This window comes from Sorex fumeus, unplaced genomic scaffold (assembly GCF_029834395.1).
Source record: "Sorex fumeus unplaced genomic scaffold, SorFum_2.1 ptg000063l, whole genome shotgun sequence".
NCBI lineage: Eukaryota > Metazoa > Chordata > Mammalia > Eulipotyphla > Soricidae > Sorex > Sorex fumeus.
The window spans coordinates 41,617,564-41,633,726 of record NW_026606120.1 but is presented as its reverse complement, the minus strand read 5'-3'; the positions used below and the strand labels follow the sequence as shown (position 1 = coordinate 41,633,726).

The following is a 16,163-nucleotide window of genomic DNA, read 5'->3' as shown; positions in this document are numbered from 1 at the left end:
TAGATGACTAATGGGAAGTTAAGTGATTAAGTAAGTGACTAAGTGATATCCTATAGAATGTCTTTATGGCTCCTGCCAAAATAGAACATTCTTCACACTTTTTCCTATATGAACACTTTTGTGTAAGCATGTTCAGCAGTTCTTCATAACAGACAATACAAAATATATTATTTCGGTTGTGTTTTGGGACAAGGATTGGGACTTGGCATGAAAACATCCCGAATTTGTTGGTGAGAAGATGTAATGGTGGTGGGATTGGTGTTTGAATATTAAATGTAATCAAATATTGTGAACTAACTTATACATTTTTTAAAAAAGAGTTCTGAGAAAGTTTGTGGTTTCAATATGAATCCATAAAAATGAATAATTCTACTAAACTGTGATAATGCTTATTATAAAATGTAACAAAACAAAACACTCCATTTATAATCACAACAAAAAATTATGGGAATAAAAGCTAATAAAAGAAAAAAAAGAAATTAGTAGATGTGCTTCAAACTAAAATACCAAGAAGCAGCTACAAACTCCTTATTTTATTAAAGAATTTTTTTGAATTACATTTTTTTAAAATTTAGTGACTATGAAACTATGGTTATTCATGATTGTGTTTCAAGCATAAAATGTTTCAACACTGCTCCCTTCACCATTATTTTATTGACTGTCATTATTTTACTGATTTTTTAAAAATTTTTATTTATGTTTTAGTGTATTTATTTTAAACTAAGAAATAAAAACAATATCATGAACCAAATGATCAAAAGTTGTTGTTGCTAAACATGAACTAAAAAGAATATTTCTAATGGCAATTTTCATAGACCTATTGGGCTCTATAAATTATGTACAACTAATAAAATATATACAAGTTATGTATATTTGTAATTTGGACTATTGAGTAAAAGGGTGTCTAAAAGTCATTATCAGCTCTGAGTTAGAATCTCTATGACTTGAAGTTACTTATTTTTGTGTGTTTGACTTGAAGTTACTTATTTTTTGATGTTTTGTTTTTGTTTGGGGGCAACACCCAGTGGTGCTCGGGGCTGTTTCCTGGTTCTGAACTCAAGGGTCACTCCTAGTAGAGCTCAGAGACCATATGTAGTGCCAAGGATCAAACCTAGGTTAGTTCTGTACAAGACAATCACCCTACCTGCTGTGCTATTTGGCACCTGAAGTTACTTTTTTGAGGAATCAAAATAAGTAGTTTTCTTGAACTCTAAATTTTCTTAGCTGACTTGTAAATTGTGAACGCTTCTCTTAAATCAGAAAATAGAAAAGATTCTCATGCCTCTTTGTATTTAGTCTGGGCCCATTTTGGCATGTCATTGCCTGAGTTTCAGGTAAAGCTGTGGACTAATGAAGTATAAGAGCAGATAGCCTCCACAAAGACTCATCCCCATCGACTTCTACTCCAGACAGACCTTCCCCTGGGCAGATAATATGATCTTCTAGGCCATGACAAGGATTTTCTTAGCCTCTCCTCCATGACATATCTTTAGCTGGTGTGTCTGTGGTACAGTTCCAACTCAAAAATCACCTTTTAATTGCCAGCCATGAATTTGTGTCCACTTCACATGCACATATATAACCTTGGATGCAGTCAATGCCAGGAAAATGTGGCAACTTCCAGCCTGAGGCTAGGTAATACCAGCAGTCACCAGCTTGGGCACTTTGTGAATATAACAGCAGGGGTTTTCTTCACTGTTGAGTTAGCATTTACTATTCTCAAAATAAAGTAGTACCATGAATCATTAATTAGGATTAAGAAACTGCAAATTCCAGGCCCCTTTGAAGGCTTGTTTTCACAATGAATTAATAGGCCTTAATTTAACACTGAATCAACAAACTAGGCTGCTGAAGGAATTCCAAGTAGCTAGCTGCTTTATGCTCCTTTCTTGGACCCAAACTGACATCACATGAGGACAGCAACTAGCTTATCACTATGCAAAATAATAGGACAGTTGCAACTTTCTTGTGCTTAATGTGTGTCAAGAACTGTGTTAGAGTTTTACATGCACTATTGCACTTAATATATGCAATAACACTTTGAAGTATACCCTGTTGCTATCTTTATTTTACAAAATAGGAAAATAAGAGTATGAAGGTAAAGTTGCTTAAGATCTGGCAGTTAAAGAGTGATTGAGCCCCAGTGTGTACCACTGTACAGGTGGAAATCCTTCCCAAATCCTCTTTTAGGATGCTCTAATTATACCACTTAATAACCAATTTCACCAATGCATAACCTTTTGCTAACAAACTACCCTCCAAATTATATTAAACATATTAGATTTAAATATAAAGCAAACTGATACAATTTTATTGTAATCAGCTCTTTGAATTTAGAAGCAGATCAACAGAACCAAGTGTCAGTTCTATAAAATGCTCTACTTGAAATATAAAAGTAATATGATTTAAAAAGAGCAGTTGGACTATTTGTGTCTCAATAGTCCTGCCACTGTATATCTGGCTATTTTTGTGAAGAGTTAGATAAGGCCCAGCACCAACTATCTGGGGTAGCTTTGCTAACACTGTGGCCTTGACAAGACCCTTGACCTATTGCTATCCCATCAGGCTAGAATGGTTGAGTTGGCTCAGCAGTCTACAAACTTACTGTGCACCTCCTCCCCACTGTTCCTAGGTACCCACAGTACCCATGGTCTACAGGATGGGAAAGAGGCTGTGGCCCTTAACTTACCACTGAAATAGGAAACCCCCGTCTTTGCTCCTTACTAGATGTAGACAAAAGTAAAGTTAAACATAGTGGGATTTTCCCCTTTAAAACAAGACAATTAATTTGAATCAGTGAAAAGAAGCCGTTCTTAGTCCTACTTTGGAAATAGAAATTTTGGTTTGTAATCATTCAACACACCACAGCATCTGTGTTCTTGAGCCCTTACTAGATGCTCTTCTCTTCCTTATCCAAGAACCTGGCTGAAATTTGACACATATTTTCTAGCATTTTCCAAGTCACAGATTTTCTTTGACACTCTGAGGATGTAGAAATCAATCTATAATAGTGTTACCCTTAAAAGAAATTCACAGATAAGTTGCAGAACTGATCACATGCACTCCTCTCCCCAGTAGAAGTTGAGCTTTGGCAAATGTGACAATTAAACAGAGATAGGCACACCTGATGCTCTGTGGGAGAGTTTTAGTCAGTCTCAGAGAAAAATGAGCATGAGATCCAGTCTTAAAAGATGAGGAAGGTATAGACAGGTAGAGAGAGCTAGGTCACTCATTACTGAAGAGAACAATTTGCTAAGGCAGAAAGAGCATCACATCTTACAGCACTAGTGTCTTGAAAGAGTGACATCAAGTTAAGATAGAGAAGAATAATTTTAAATGTAAACCTTATTTTCATATGCCTTTTTGGCCATTTGTATTTCTTCTTAGAGAAAGTTCCCATTCATTTCATCTCCCCATTTTTTGATGATGTTGTAGGGTTTTTTCTTATAAAGTTCTACCAGAGCCATATAAATCTTGAATATTAACCTGTTATCTTATGGGTATTGGGTAAATATTTTTCCCATTCTGTGTGCTGTCTCTGTATCTTGGTCACCATTTCTTTTGAGGAACATAAGCTTCTTAGCTTAATGTAGTCCCGTTTGTTTATCTTTGGTTTCACTTGCTTGGTCAGTGGTGTTTCATCTTTAAAGACTCCTTTAGCCTCAATGTCATGGAGAATTCTGCCTATGTTTTCTTCCATGTACCGTATGGATTCAGGTCTGATATTGAGGTCTTTAATCCACTTTGATCTGACTTTTGCGCCTGGCATTAGACAGAGGTCTTAATTCATGTTTTTGCATGTAGCTTCCAATTTTCCCAGCACCACTTATTGAATGGGCTTTTCTTGCTTCACTTCACATTTCTTGCTCCTTTGTCAAAGATTAAGTGATCACGGAGATGTGTGCTGAAAGTCATAAACGACCAAACATGATGGCCTCTCAAACAATAATGCCCAAAAGGGGGGGGGGGGGAGAGAGAAAGCGAGAGAGAGAGAGAGAGAGAGAGAGAGAGAGAGAGAGAGAGAGAGAGAGATTTAAAAAAAAGGCTGTGGGGGAGGGGGAACCTTAAGTTCAGGACCAGTAGGCTTAAATGCTTCATTAAAGACTTAGGACATATTCAGAAGATTCTGCAGACTTACACTAGCATTTGACCAACATTTGATCATGATCTGCCATGGATGCGGTGGGTGGGTGGGAAAGGTGGGGGTATACTGGAGATATTGGTGATTGTAACTCAAACATGAAAGCTTGTAACTATATCTCATGGTGAATCAATAAAATTTAAAAAATAAATAAAAATTAAATTAAATTTAAAAAGAAAGCTTTGTTATAACAAAATTCCTTTCTGTTCTCCCTGTTAATCACTGACCTCTTTGTCCCTGTGAATTTGCCTTTCCAGATGTCATGTGCTGATAAAGAGAATAACACAGTTAAAAAAAATGCAAAAAATGCATATCAACTCAGAAGATGACTATAGCAAAGGGAAGCAGATATAGAAAAAGACCTATAAATCAGCAATGAAAGCCTGTGATATCATTTGTTTTAGTCTTGTGTGTGATAGTAGTTTGTTTTGTGACATAGTTTTATACACTGCTCAAAGGGCACCCCCAAAAGCTGTTTCAATTATGTGATCACAGAAAGAAAATTATTTCTGAATCTCTTTTGGAAACAGTGCATTGCTGAACTAAGCATTAAATCGCAATATTTACAAGGTTCCTGATAGGTATTACTATCTTTTTAGAAACCAACTAATTCAGGTTTGAGATGGTAGGTTGATTATACATGCATATTTCTTTTTCCTACCTGATTTCATTAGAATGACTGAAGAAAACTAAATATAAGAAGAAATTCAGGGTTGTATTAGAAAATAAGGACGGCTACTACCAATAATGTAGGATAGTCATGATCTTCTATATAAAATGACAAAATGGGAGCGATAGCACAGCGGGTAGGGCGTTCGCCTTACAAGCGGCCAACATGGCCGACCCGAGTTCGATTCCTCCGCCCCTCTTGGAGAGCCTGGCAAGCTACCGAGAGTATTCGATATGCCAGACACAGTAACAACAAAGTCTCCAATGGAGACGTTACTGGGCCCGCTCGAGCAAATCGACGATCAACGGGAGGGTCAAAATATAAAAAGAAAAATATTTCAGGACTGGAGTGATAGTACTGTAGATAGGTCACTAGCCTTGCACGCAGTCAACCTAAGCTGGATCCTGGCGCCACATATGATCCCCCAAGCCCAGTTAGAGTAATCCTTGAGTGCAGAACCAGATGTGGCCCCCCAAAACAAACATAAATGTTTTCAGAAAAACGAGAAAATAAAACCATAAACATAGTTTGTATTTATATTAGCGTACTTTTCACAGTCTATCAGATACAAAGACAGAAAGAACAATTAAAATGATAAATTAACAAATATGCTATGATAGATATGTATGTAAAGGATTTAATAACTTACAAACAAAGTTTTGTATATTTACAAAGACTAGTCAGGACTTTCACAAAGAAAACTTCCATAAATTATAATAAATAGGCTATTAATAAAATATATTCTCTGGTCAATACAATTAAACAAGACATTTGACAAAAGAGAACTGTCAAAAGCTATCCTTAAAAAATGTTCAAATCACTGTTCAAAGGCAAATAATAATTAAAATACAGGCCATGTAAAGATAAAAAGACTGCATAAAGTCCCATAGGATCAGGACCTAAGCCCAACTGAAGGAAAAATCTTATTATCCAAAATATGTTTGTTATGAAATAAGAAAAAGGAAACAATTCAACTATCAGTTCTAAAAGTTAGATATAAGTCACAAGATTTTTTAAGCTTGGATTTAACCTTCGTAAAGGTACAGGCCCTCCCGTTGATCGTCGATTTGCTCGAGCGGGCCCAGTAACGTCTCCATTGGAGACTTTGTTGTTACTGTGTCTGGCATATCGAATACTCTCGGTAGCTTGCCGGGCTCTCCGAGAGCGATAGCACAGCGCTAGGGTGTTTGCCTTACAAGCGGCCAACATGGCCGACCCGAGTTCGATTCCTCCACCCCTCTCGGAGAGCCCAGCAAGCTACCGAGAGTATTCAATATGTCAAACACAGTAACAACAAAGTCTCCAATGGAGACGTTACTGGGCCCGCTCGAGCAAATCGACAATCAACGGGAGGACCTTTACCTTTTACCTTTACCTTTTAACCTTCGTAGTTGAAGGCAGAAAAAATGAATCAAAAATATGAATCTTTATAGAACTAAATAAATTAAAAACTGGTCATTTAAAAATTGTGAGAAAATTAATAATTGTCTTACAAGCATGCTAAGAAATAAAAAGAAATATAATACTAAATGTTTTTAAGAACTGAATAGAGATAGCAAGATTTAATATTGCTAGATGATACTAAAAGTAATGTTGCCAATATGTCTGAGATAACGATTTTTTTGGAAAATAAAAATTTTAAATTTGACTCAGGGTAAGACAAGAATCTGAAAAGATCAGGGAAGCAAAAAAGAAACTGATTAGATTGTCAAAAACCACCATCTAAAAAGGCAGTGAAGTCAAAGGCCTTATGGGGAATACCTATTAAACATTCAAGGAATGAGTGCCTCTCATGTCATTTAAACTCTTCTGCTGCATGAAAAAATGGTGGAGACCCTCTGAAATCACTCAGGGAGGTAAGCAAAATCCTGAAATGACAATAAGCCAGCACACTGTGTGTGTCTGTGCACACATATCAAAAATCTATGAACAAACTCACTTATAAATACGGACACAACAGTTCTAAATAAGATATTAGCAAATTAAATCTCATAGTACATTAAAAGAAGAATTTGGCATGTATAACAAGGATTTATTCATCAGTACAAGAATTTTTCAATGCTAGCAAAAACTATTAACATAATTTACTATAATAAGACATTATGAAAAATCAACTGACAGATTTTTGCCTTTAGAAATGTGAAATTGATTTCTGTGCTCTGGAGTCGTGGCCGTGCTGGAGAGCCGCTAGTGGGGGGCAACTGGTGGCCTCGGTAGGGCGTGAAGGGCAGACCGAAACGCCCCCCTTCCCATGAGGTTTTAGTCGACCCCAGTCCCCCGGCTCATACCTGCTGTCCACAAGGCTCCCATGCGGCCGCCATCTTTCTTTCCAGAGAGGAGAAGGCAACTGGGGCAACACCCTTTCCCCTCCGGACAGACATGATGGCCTGGATTAACGCATAGTCCGTTCACTTTTCTGCTCCAAGCTGCCGGGTTCTGCATTGAGTCCTTGTGCTTCTGGGGCCGTGGCCGTGCGAATCTTTTATTGAAACAATGAATCTAATCAAAGCAGATAGAGTGTTAACTAGAATTCATCTGCCCCACAGGGACTGGGAGGGGTGGGGGGTGGGGTTTTATTGGGGTTCTTCATGGTAAAAAATAAGTTTTGGTAAAGGGAAATGTGCTTGATATTTGCATGACTGAGACCTAAACCTGAAAGCTTTGTAACCTTTCCCACGGTGATTCAATAAATAAATTAATTAATTAAAAAAAAAGAAATGTGAAATTGATGCCTTTTGCCTATTTTTCCTGCTATGTACAATTAAAATCTCTGGACATTTTATACATATATATAATTTTGAAAAATGATAAAACTCTTAATGGTGGAACAAAGAAGGCAAATCATTTAGGGGAGATGTCAAGACCCAAGGGTGAGATTGCTTGGTTTTCTTTTGCCTCATGTGTATAGTCTTAGAGCTGAAGGAACTTCCATAGAAACATCAGTGATATAGATAGCAAAAGTCCAACAAAATCCTGTTCTCTAAAGCCAGAGGACCAGAAATGGAGCAGTCAAGCAAGGTAAAACCTTTTAGATAGTAAATGCTTTAATCCAGCAAAATACCACAATAAAGTACGGTTGAATCACTTTCTTCACCTACCCCAATATACAATAGCAAAAGCAAAACATAAAGCCTATACTTTTATCCCTCAGCAAGTAATAATAAGGCTTCTCTCCCCAGTGAAATGCTGTTATTAAGAGGTTAAGCAACGAGTGAGGGTTTCACTACTATCCGGAAGTAACAAGGACATTTCATGCACTGGAAGCTATCTGGGGAGCAATACTAATGTACTCCTATAGTCCCTAATAGACAGGAAACTATATGTGGTGAGCTAGAAATTCTTCACACCCACCAGTAGTAAAGATTATTTCTATACCAGTGTTAATGGCAGCCAAGTGTGGAACCAGGTACTGATGAGACAAGTGAGATCTTATTCCTTTTTTATTTAGTTCAAAATTATATTTAATTCCTAAAGTACTCCGCCCCTCTCGGAGAGCCCGGCAAGCTACCGAGAGTATTCGATATGCCAGACACAGTAACAACAAAGTCTCCAATGGAGACGTTACTGGGCCCACTCGAGCAAATCGACGATCAACGGGAGGGCCTTTTACTTAAAGTATTTTGTTATAGAATTAATTTTTTTCTTTTTGAATTTTTTTTAATTAGTGAAACACCATGAGGTACAGTTGTAGACTTACAAATTTTTGTGCTTGGGTTTCATTTATACAATGATCAAATACCCATCCCTCCACCAGTGCCCATTTCCCACCACCACAAATCCCAGTATCCCTCCCACCCCCTATCCCCCCATCCCACTGGGGTCTTATTCCTGAAGTATGATAGATTCAGATAAAAATATTCAAGAAAGTTTAAATAATACTCAGAGTATAATTGATAACCAAATATGACAGTGACAGACTTCAACTGGAATTAGTCACCTATTAAGCAGAAAGATCCCCAAATGATTTTACAATATTCTAATAAATAGATCATTATAAGCTTAATTGTGTCACCCAGGAAAGATATGTTAAAGTTACACTCACTATACCTAACTCCCGGTATCAGAGAACAGAATTTATTTATTTATTTCATCACCAGCATTCTTTTTTTTAATTTTTGTTTTATTTTTATAAAATTATTGACAATTATTCATTACTTTTAATATTTAAACACCAATTCCACCACCATGCACCTTCCCACTACAAGAGGAAAGTGTGTGAAGATTGTTGTATTTCATCCTAGAGTCATTTACGCCCTTATATAAGCGATTACAAGTATGTATGTTATACCCAAACAAATGTGTGCTACTTTTGGTATATCAGTTGACTAGAGTATGAGAGGTTGCTCCAGGAATCATGAAATTTGGAATATGATTATAGAGCAGATTCACTCATGGGCAAGGCCTATGTCGTTCTCTTCTTGGTCACTGATGAGATGATATGGCACAAGGGGCAGTTTGTGGGCATGACTGCCAAGCTACTAGAAAACCTGGGAGTTAGAAGGAGCAGGCCCAATTCTTCTCTGAGCAAGCCTGGAGATTTCAGTCACGGGTCCCGTGTACCTGGGTTTTTCTGCAGGTTCTCTCTTGGGTGAGGCTCATCTGAGTCTATGGAGAGCAGCCTTGAGCATGGTCACCTGTATAAATCTCCGGGGGCGGCCGAGGGAGGCCATGGAGGCTCTCCCCTCGCTGTGCAGGTTTGGGTGAGCCCGGGCCGCTCCCCCAGCCAGGGTGGCCTGGGCCATGGGGCAGACAGAGGAGGAAACGAGGGCCAAGCCAGTTGGTTTATCAGATGTCATTTATTCCATTCTCCGCATGTGCCTGCTCCAGTCTCTCTGAGTGCCCCCATTGTAGTTTCACACTGCCCCTCATTCCTTTCTCCTCCTGTCTCTCCCGCTCTCCACGTGCCTTCTCCTGCATTACTCTTCTACATCCTTCTTTCTCTGTTCTCCTTGCTAGTCTCTCCACACTCCATCTCGCTGCCCTGGTATTTCTCTCCTCTCCTCCAACTCTCTAGTCTCTCCCCAACTCATCAGCACTCTTCTTTCCTAGCCCCTCATTCCTTGCTCCCAGCTCTCTGGATTCTGCCTCTCCCCCACTCATCTCTCCACTCCAACTTATCTCTCTCCACCTTGCACTCTGGACCCATGGCCAATGCTACACCCAATCTGTTAGCAAAATCAACATAAGAAAGCCCTTCCTGAGGACCCACCAGGTTCAAAGGAACTCCACCTAAGAGGTATTCCAAAGCCCTTCCTGACTGCCCAGGGCAAAATACCTCTTAAGGTGTTTTTCTCCTTTCCTCAGTCCAATGACTCAATCAACATCTTAATACTAGTTATTTTTTTATGGGCACAGTTAAAGATACATTGAGGCTTGTAGGGCAGCTCTCCTGGAAACATCTTGCCACAGACTCAGACTATGGCACTCATGCCAGATTAATCATTCCTAACCCTAGCAGGGTCCAAATCTAGTTATTACTTTTTGAATCATGAAAGCATTTGTCCATGACCAAGCTCTTAACTTAGTTAAGCATTGTGGTACTTTGGCCAGGCCCATCTCGATGCCAGGGTAGAGCATAGCTTACTGATTGCCCTGCTTCCATCCAGTCCCTTGTTGGGACCCTGCATTAAGGGATGCTAGGAAGTAAGGGCAGCTGGGGCTTAGGTCAAGAGAACAGATGCCCAGAAGGAAAATATCATTTAGTCAATTAACTCCCAAGTTACAAAAGCATAGCATTTGCTGTCTTCTTGTGTTCATACAAAAAGGACATTGCTCTGAATAAACTATGCAAAGGATTTAATATTTACAAGTCAACAGAACACAAAGAAAGAAGTTACAAATAAACACAGAGGAATGGGAGCACAGTGATAGAAGCAACCCAATAAACCAAAACTACCTGAGGCTATGCAGAAAGGACAAAAACCATACCTAAGTGGATATAGAATCAGGTCAGGGTCACACATGCATGATCTTATTATAACAAATGTCTAGCTTGTCTGATTATTACAAAATCAGAAATGAGGTAATTCCAGCTCCCGGACGAGAACAGTTCAGTCCCCTGCCCCCACGCCAGGCTGTTCCTCGCCGGGGACCCTTGGAGGGGAGCGGATTGAGCTTTCCTCCCCGCCACGACCAGGGCTCCGGCAGCCGAAGACCTCCAGGACCAGCCACCACCATGCTGAGACCACTCTCCGCACACATGAAGGTACTGGCAGAGGGACAAAGCCACGCGGGTTCCGGGGCCAAGATCTCCAAGCCTAGTTGGATTGGAGTCGAGCATCCTCCACCTAGATCCTCCAAATTCCAGTAGGCCAGGGTCACACCCACCACCTGGCCCCCTGGCACCCTGTAATCCCATCAGCAGTCAAGACTCAGAGACTATAAAATCCAGCTCCCAGACAAGAACAGTGCAGTCTCCTGCCCCTGCGCCTGACTGTTCCTCGCCAGGGGCCCTTGGAGGGGAGCGGGTTGAGCTTTCCTCCCTGCCCCGATCAGGGCTCCGGCAGCCGAAGACCTCCAGGACCAGCCACCACCATGCTGAGACCACTCTCTGTACACATGAAGGTACTGGCAGAGGGACAAAGCCACGCGGGTTCCGGGGCCGAAATCTCCAAGCCTAGTCGGATTGGAGTCGAGCATCCTCCACCCAGATCCTCCAAATTCCAGTAGGCCGGGGTCACACCCACCACCTGGCCCCCTGGCGCCATGTAATCCCATCAGCGGCCAAGACTCAGAGACTATAAAATCCAGCTCTCGGAACCGCACGGCCGCTTATCAGGATATCTTTTTATGACATCTTATTATCTCATTCCTACTTTGGACAAACTTTCAGGCTATCGAATGTAGCCTGCCCACAGGGCAGAGTCTGGCAAACTCCCCATGGCGTACCAAATATGCCAAATACCAGTAACAATGATGGGTCTCATTCTCCTAAAGAGCCTTGAATATAATCTCAGGGCTAGGATGAAAGAAACGTTACTGGGGCCTGCTCGAGGCAATCGATGAATAACAGGATGAATGAATGAATGAATGAATGAATGAGGTAATTCCACCTAAGGAGGTCATCCTGGAATAGAATGGATCCTTAAACAATATGACTGGATTCTTTGCAAAGAGGAGGAGAGAAAAAAGAGACAGACATAACAAGAATGCCATTTAAAGATGGGGGAATATATTGTAATGACATAGCTCCAAGTCTTGGAATATCCAGGACTTCCTGCTGTGATGAGAGATTAAAGGAAAGAAAAGGAACAGATTCTTGCTCAGAGTCCTCAGAGGGAATCACTCCTGCTGATCCCTTAATTTTAGACCTTTAGCTCCAGAACTATAAGAAAATAAGTTTTTATTGTTCTTAGCTATCTAGTGTGATGAATTATTTATATAACCCTAGGAAACAAATGCAAATAGCAACACTGAAATGACAGACATGTTAGAATTATCTGATAAAGATTCTAAATCAATCATCATTAAAATAATACAACTGTTTCAACATGCCAAAAGCTGTTTAATTATAAGCACAATGGAAACATAAAGAAGAATTAAAGTCAAGAAAAAAATATAAAGTATCAAAAAATAGAAGGTAAAAAACTAATGAAAAAACTAATTGAAATCTTAATTAAAAATCAAGCAACTCCATAGATGAGCTCAATAGCAGAAATGGGGTTGTCAGAAGGAAAAAAAACAATTAACTTGAACAAAGGACAATAAAAATTATCAAGCCTGAGAAATAAAGGGAAAGTAGACCGAAAAAACGAAAACTAACAAACTCTTAGAGACTTATAGAAACATGACAAAAAAAATCTAAAATCCATGTAAACATGGATGAATCACAGAATAAGAAAATAAGAATATGGGCCAAAAAAAAAATCTAGAAAAAAATTTCCCAAAACGTCTACAATTTAGCAACACATAAACCAAGAAGATAAACATTCTAAATATAATAATTTTTGTTTATTTGGAGGCCACACCCATTAGTGTTCAGGGCTTACTCATGACTCTGTGCTCAGGAATCACTCCTGATGTGCTCAGGGGACAATGTGAGGTGTTAGGGATCTAACCTAGACTGGCTTCATGTATGGTAAATGCCCTACCCATAGTACTATTTCTCCACCCCTAAATATAGTAAATTTTTTAAAATTCACACCTATATATTTAACTATGTTCAAGCTTTTGAAAATTAAAGATGAATAAAATGTCTTGAAAGCAGCAGGATAAAAATTCAACAGTGGTGTTTGGGGAGAGGTACTTTGAATAACTGCAGATTCTTTTCTAATGAGAAAACTATGGAGAGCAGGACATTACATGACTTATTTCATGCTGAAAGAAAAGAATTGCCTACCTGGAATTCCACTTCCAGTAAATATATCTTTCAAGAATGAAGGGGGAAAATTAAGATTTAATTTGAAGGAAAACTAAGAGAATTCATTGCCTTTAGATATATATATATATATATATATATATATATATGTATATATATATATTCTAAATGAATGTCAGGAAAGTTTACTCTAAACAGAATGGAAATAATAAAATTAAAAAAGAATTTAGATGCTGGGGTGTTTGCTTTGCACACAGCCAACAGGGTCGACCCGAGTTCGATTCCTCCACCCCTCTGGAGAGCCCAGCGAGCTACCAAGAGTATATTGCCTGCGCAACAAAGCCTGGCAAGTTACCCCTGACGTATTCAATATGCCCAACACAGTAACACTCATTACAATGGAGACATTACTGGGCCCACTTGAGCAAATCGATGAACGATGGGAGGACAGTGACAGTGACAGATGCTGAGGAGATAATACAGAGATCAGAGCATTTGTCTTGCATTGGACTGAATCAGGTTTGTTGCCCAGCATCCCGTATGGTCTCAGAATAATTCCTGAGTGCAGAGCAAGAAGTAGTCCCTGCACATCACTGGGTGTGGCTAAAAGCAAAACAAAACAAAAAACAAAACAAAACAAACAAACAGAAACGAATCTAGCCATATAAAGATAGAAGAAAGAAAACCTCAAATAAAGCTATTGCTAAATATTTTAAGATTATTTTTCTTGAACTTTCTAAATGTTGTTTGACTTTCAAAACAAACAAATAAAATCTAACACTTTGTTAGTGGTCCAAAATGTATGTAAGAGAAACATTTAAAGAAAAGGAAACATTGTGGCAAGAGTCAAGTTTTTACACTTTATATGCATTTTTTTCTTTTTTCTTTTTTTGGCAGTGGTAGTGATTGAACTCAAGATTTCATGTGCGCAAGGCAAGTGCTCAGCTACATCCCCATACACAAGTTGTTCACTTTATGCAAACTGTTAAATGTCAGAAGTAGATTTTGAAGAGTTATGCATATATAATGAGATAACTAGATAACAATTAAGAACTACATGAAGAGATATAATCGAAGCACAATGATAAATGCAAATTTAAAAAAGTGTCAGGAAATCCTTGAGAAAGCAGGATAGGTAAAATAGAAACTTTAAAAAGGAGGGGAAAATAACAGAATTTAGACTTAATATATTAATTATATTTAAATGTTAATAGTCTAAGTGCATCAATTTTTAAAAAGATAGGTATAGTAGATTTTAACATAGGACTAAACTCTTTATAAAAAAACTCACTTCAGTGATAGTTTGAAGTGAAAGTGTGTAAAATAAATGTCAGACACTAAGCAATAAAAGCAAGGAATCATATTAATATCATAGGGTTCAGACTAATAAAGTTAGGTGACATAAGGGTATTTTATATAATGTTAAAATGCTTAATCCTAAATGTTTAAGCACAGTACTTGAGCACTGCAAAATATTTGAAGCAAAAAAAAGGTAGACCTGAAAACATAGACAAGTGCAAATATTTGGCGACTTGAAAACTGTCTTTCAACAATTGATAAAACAAGTATACAATATTTCTGTCATATAGAAGAACTCGGCACCATCAACAAAATAATATATAATCAATAGTTATTGAACACTTCACCCAAAAACAACACAATAGATATTGCTTTAGAATGCCCAAAGAACACATACTGGAATAGATTATATCCTGGGTCATAAACCGCAACAAATTTGAAAGAATTGAAATCACCTAGAGCATGTTTTCCAACTACAACAAAATCAAATTAGAAATCAATAGGATAAAAATAACAGCAAAATCTATACACACTAGTCAGTAAAATAACACATGACTAAATAATCCATGGCTAAAGAAGTATGTAGAGAAATAAGATATATTGAAATAAATATATCTTAGATGATTATACCACATGTCAGTTTTTGTAGGGTATATGCAAGCAATGAAAATATTAGAAAAAAGGAATAGTCTAAAATCAGTACCCTAAGCCTAGTTTCTTAATTCAGAGAAAAAAATAGCAAAGTAAACCTAAATCAAGCAGGAATAAGAAAATAATAATTATTTTAAAATAATCAATAAATCGAAAGCAGAAAAACAACAGAGAATAGCAATAAAACCAGTAGATGTTTCTTTAAAAAACTTAACAAGATTGACAAATCTCTAGCAACACTGGCCAAAAATAACATATGGACAATACAATCATCAAAGGATCAAAGGAACAATTGTTAAATAGAAAAAACAAATAGAACAAACAACTACATAAATCTACATTTGATAGCTTAAATGAAATAGAACAACTTCATACAAATAACTAAGACAGTAGAAAAGTGAACAAAGGATATAATGAGGCAGTCTATAGAGAAAATAAATGTCTGTGGTATATGTAAAAATTTGTTCTGTCCCACTCATTCCTGAAAATTTTACCAAAAAATACTATTTTTAGTCACCAAATCTAAGAATATAAATCATTTTGTCAATAGTATAGAGAAATGTTTCCTTGAGCACAATTGGGACTATGTGTGAATTAACTCCACCTACATGAATGGGAAGTTGTATTAACAACTCTGAGATTTTTAGGTGGATCTTCTTGTGACCAGTGTTTACTAGAAATTTGTCTTAAATCTATGTTCACAGAAAAATGTAGAGATATTCATGTACAAATATTCAGTGGTAATAGATAAAAAGAGATTAACAGGTCAAAAACACATAGGGAAACAAGGGCAAAATCAATGAAATTCATTTTTAACATTTTAAACTGTTCATTTTGAAGGTTCATCCAGAATGCAGTTCAAGAAGAATCTTGTGCAGTTTAAGGGACTGGACAAAGACATAAAGACAGTGGCCTATAGATTGGAGCCTGAGAAAACATTGTGAGGGACAGATCCAAAATGGACTACCACCAGAATTAATTTAGCTTAGCTTAATAGGAACCTGCATTGCAAAATAACTTGTTTTTCAAGGAACAGGTCTAGATAAGCTTTTTCAGATCTGCTTTATAGGAGCCTGCACTGCAAA

The 16,163-nt window shown here is 37.9% G+C and overlaps 1 non-coding gene across 1 annotated transcript; it reads right to left on the bottom strand.

The window, feature by feature from the left end:
* Positions 1-10,711: 10,711 nt before the first annotated feature.
* Positions 10,712-10,843, bottom strand: LOC130036316 (small nucleolar RNA SNORA72). Its single transcript, XR_008794359.1, has one exon. It is a non-coding gene; the product is annotated as a small nucleolar RNA SNORA72 (small nucleolar RNA).
* Between the last annotated feature and the right edge of the window lie 5,320 nt (positions 10,844-16,163).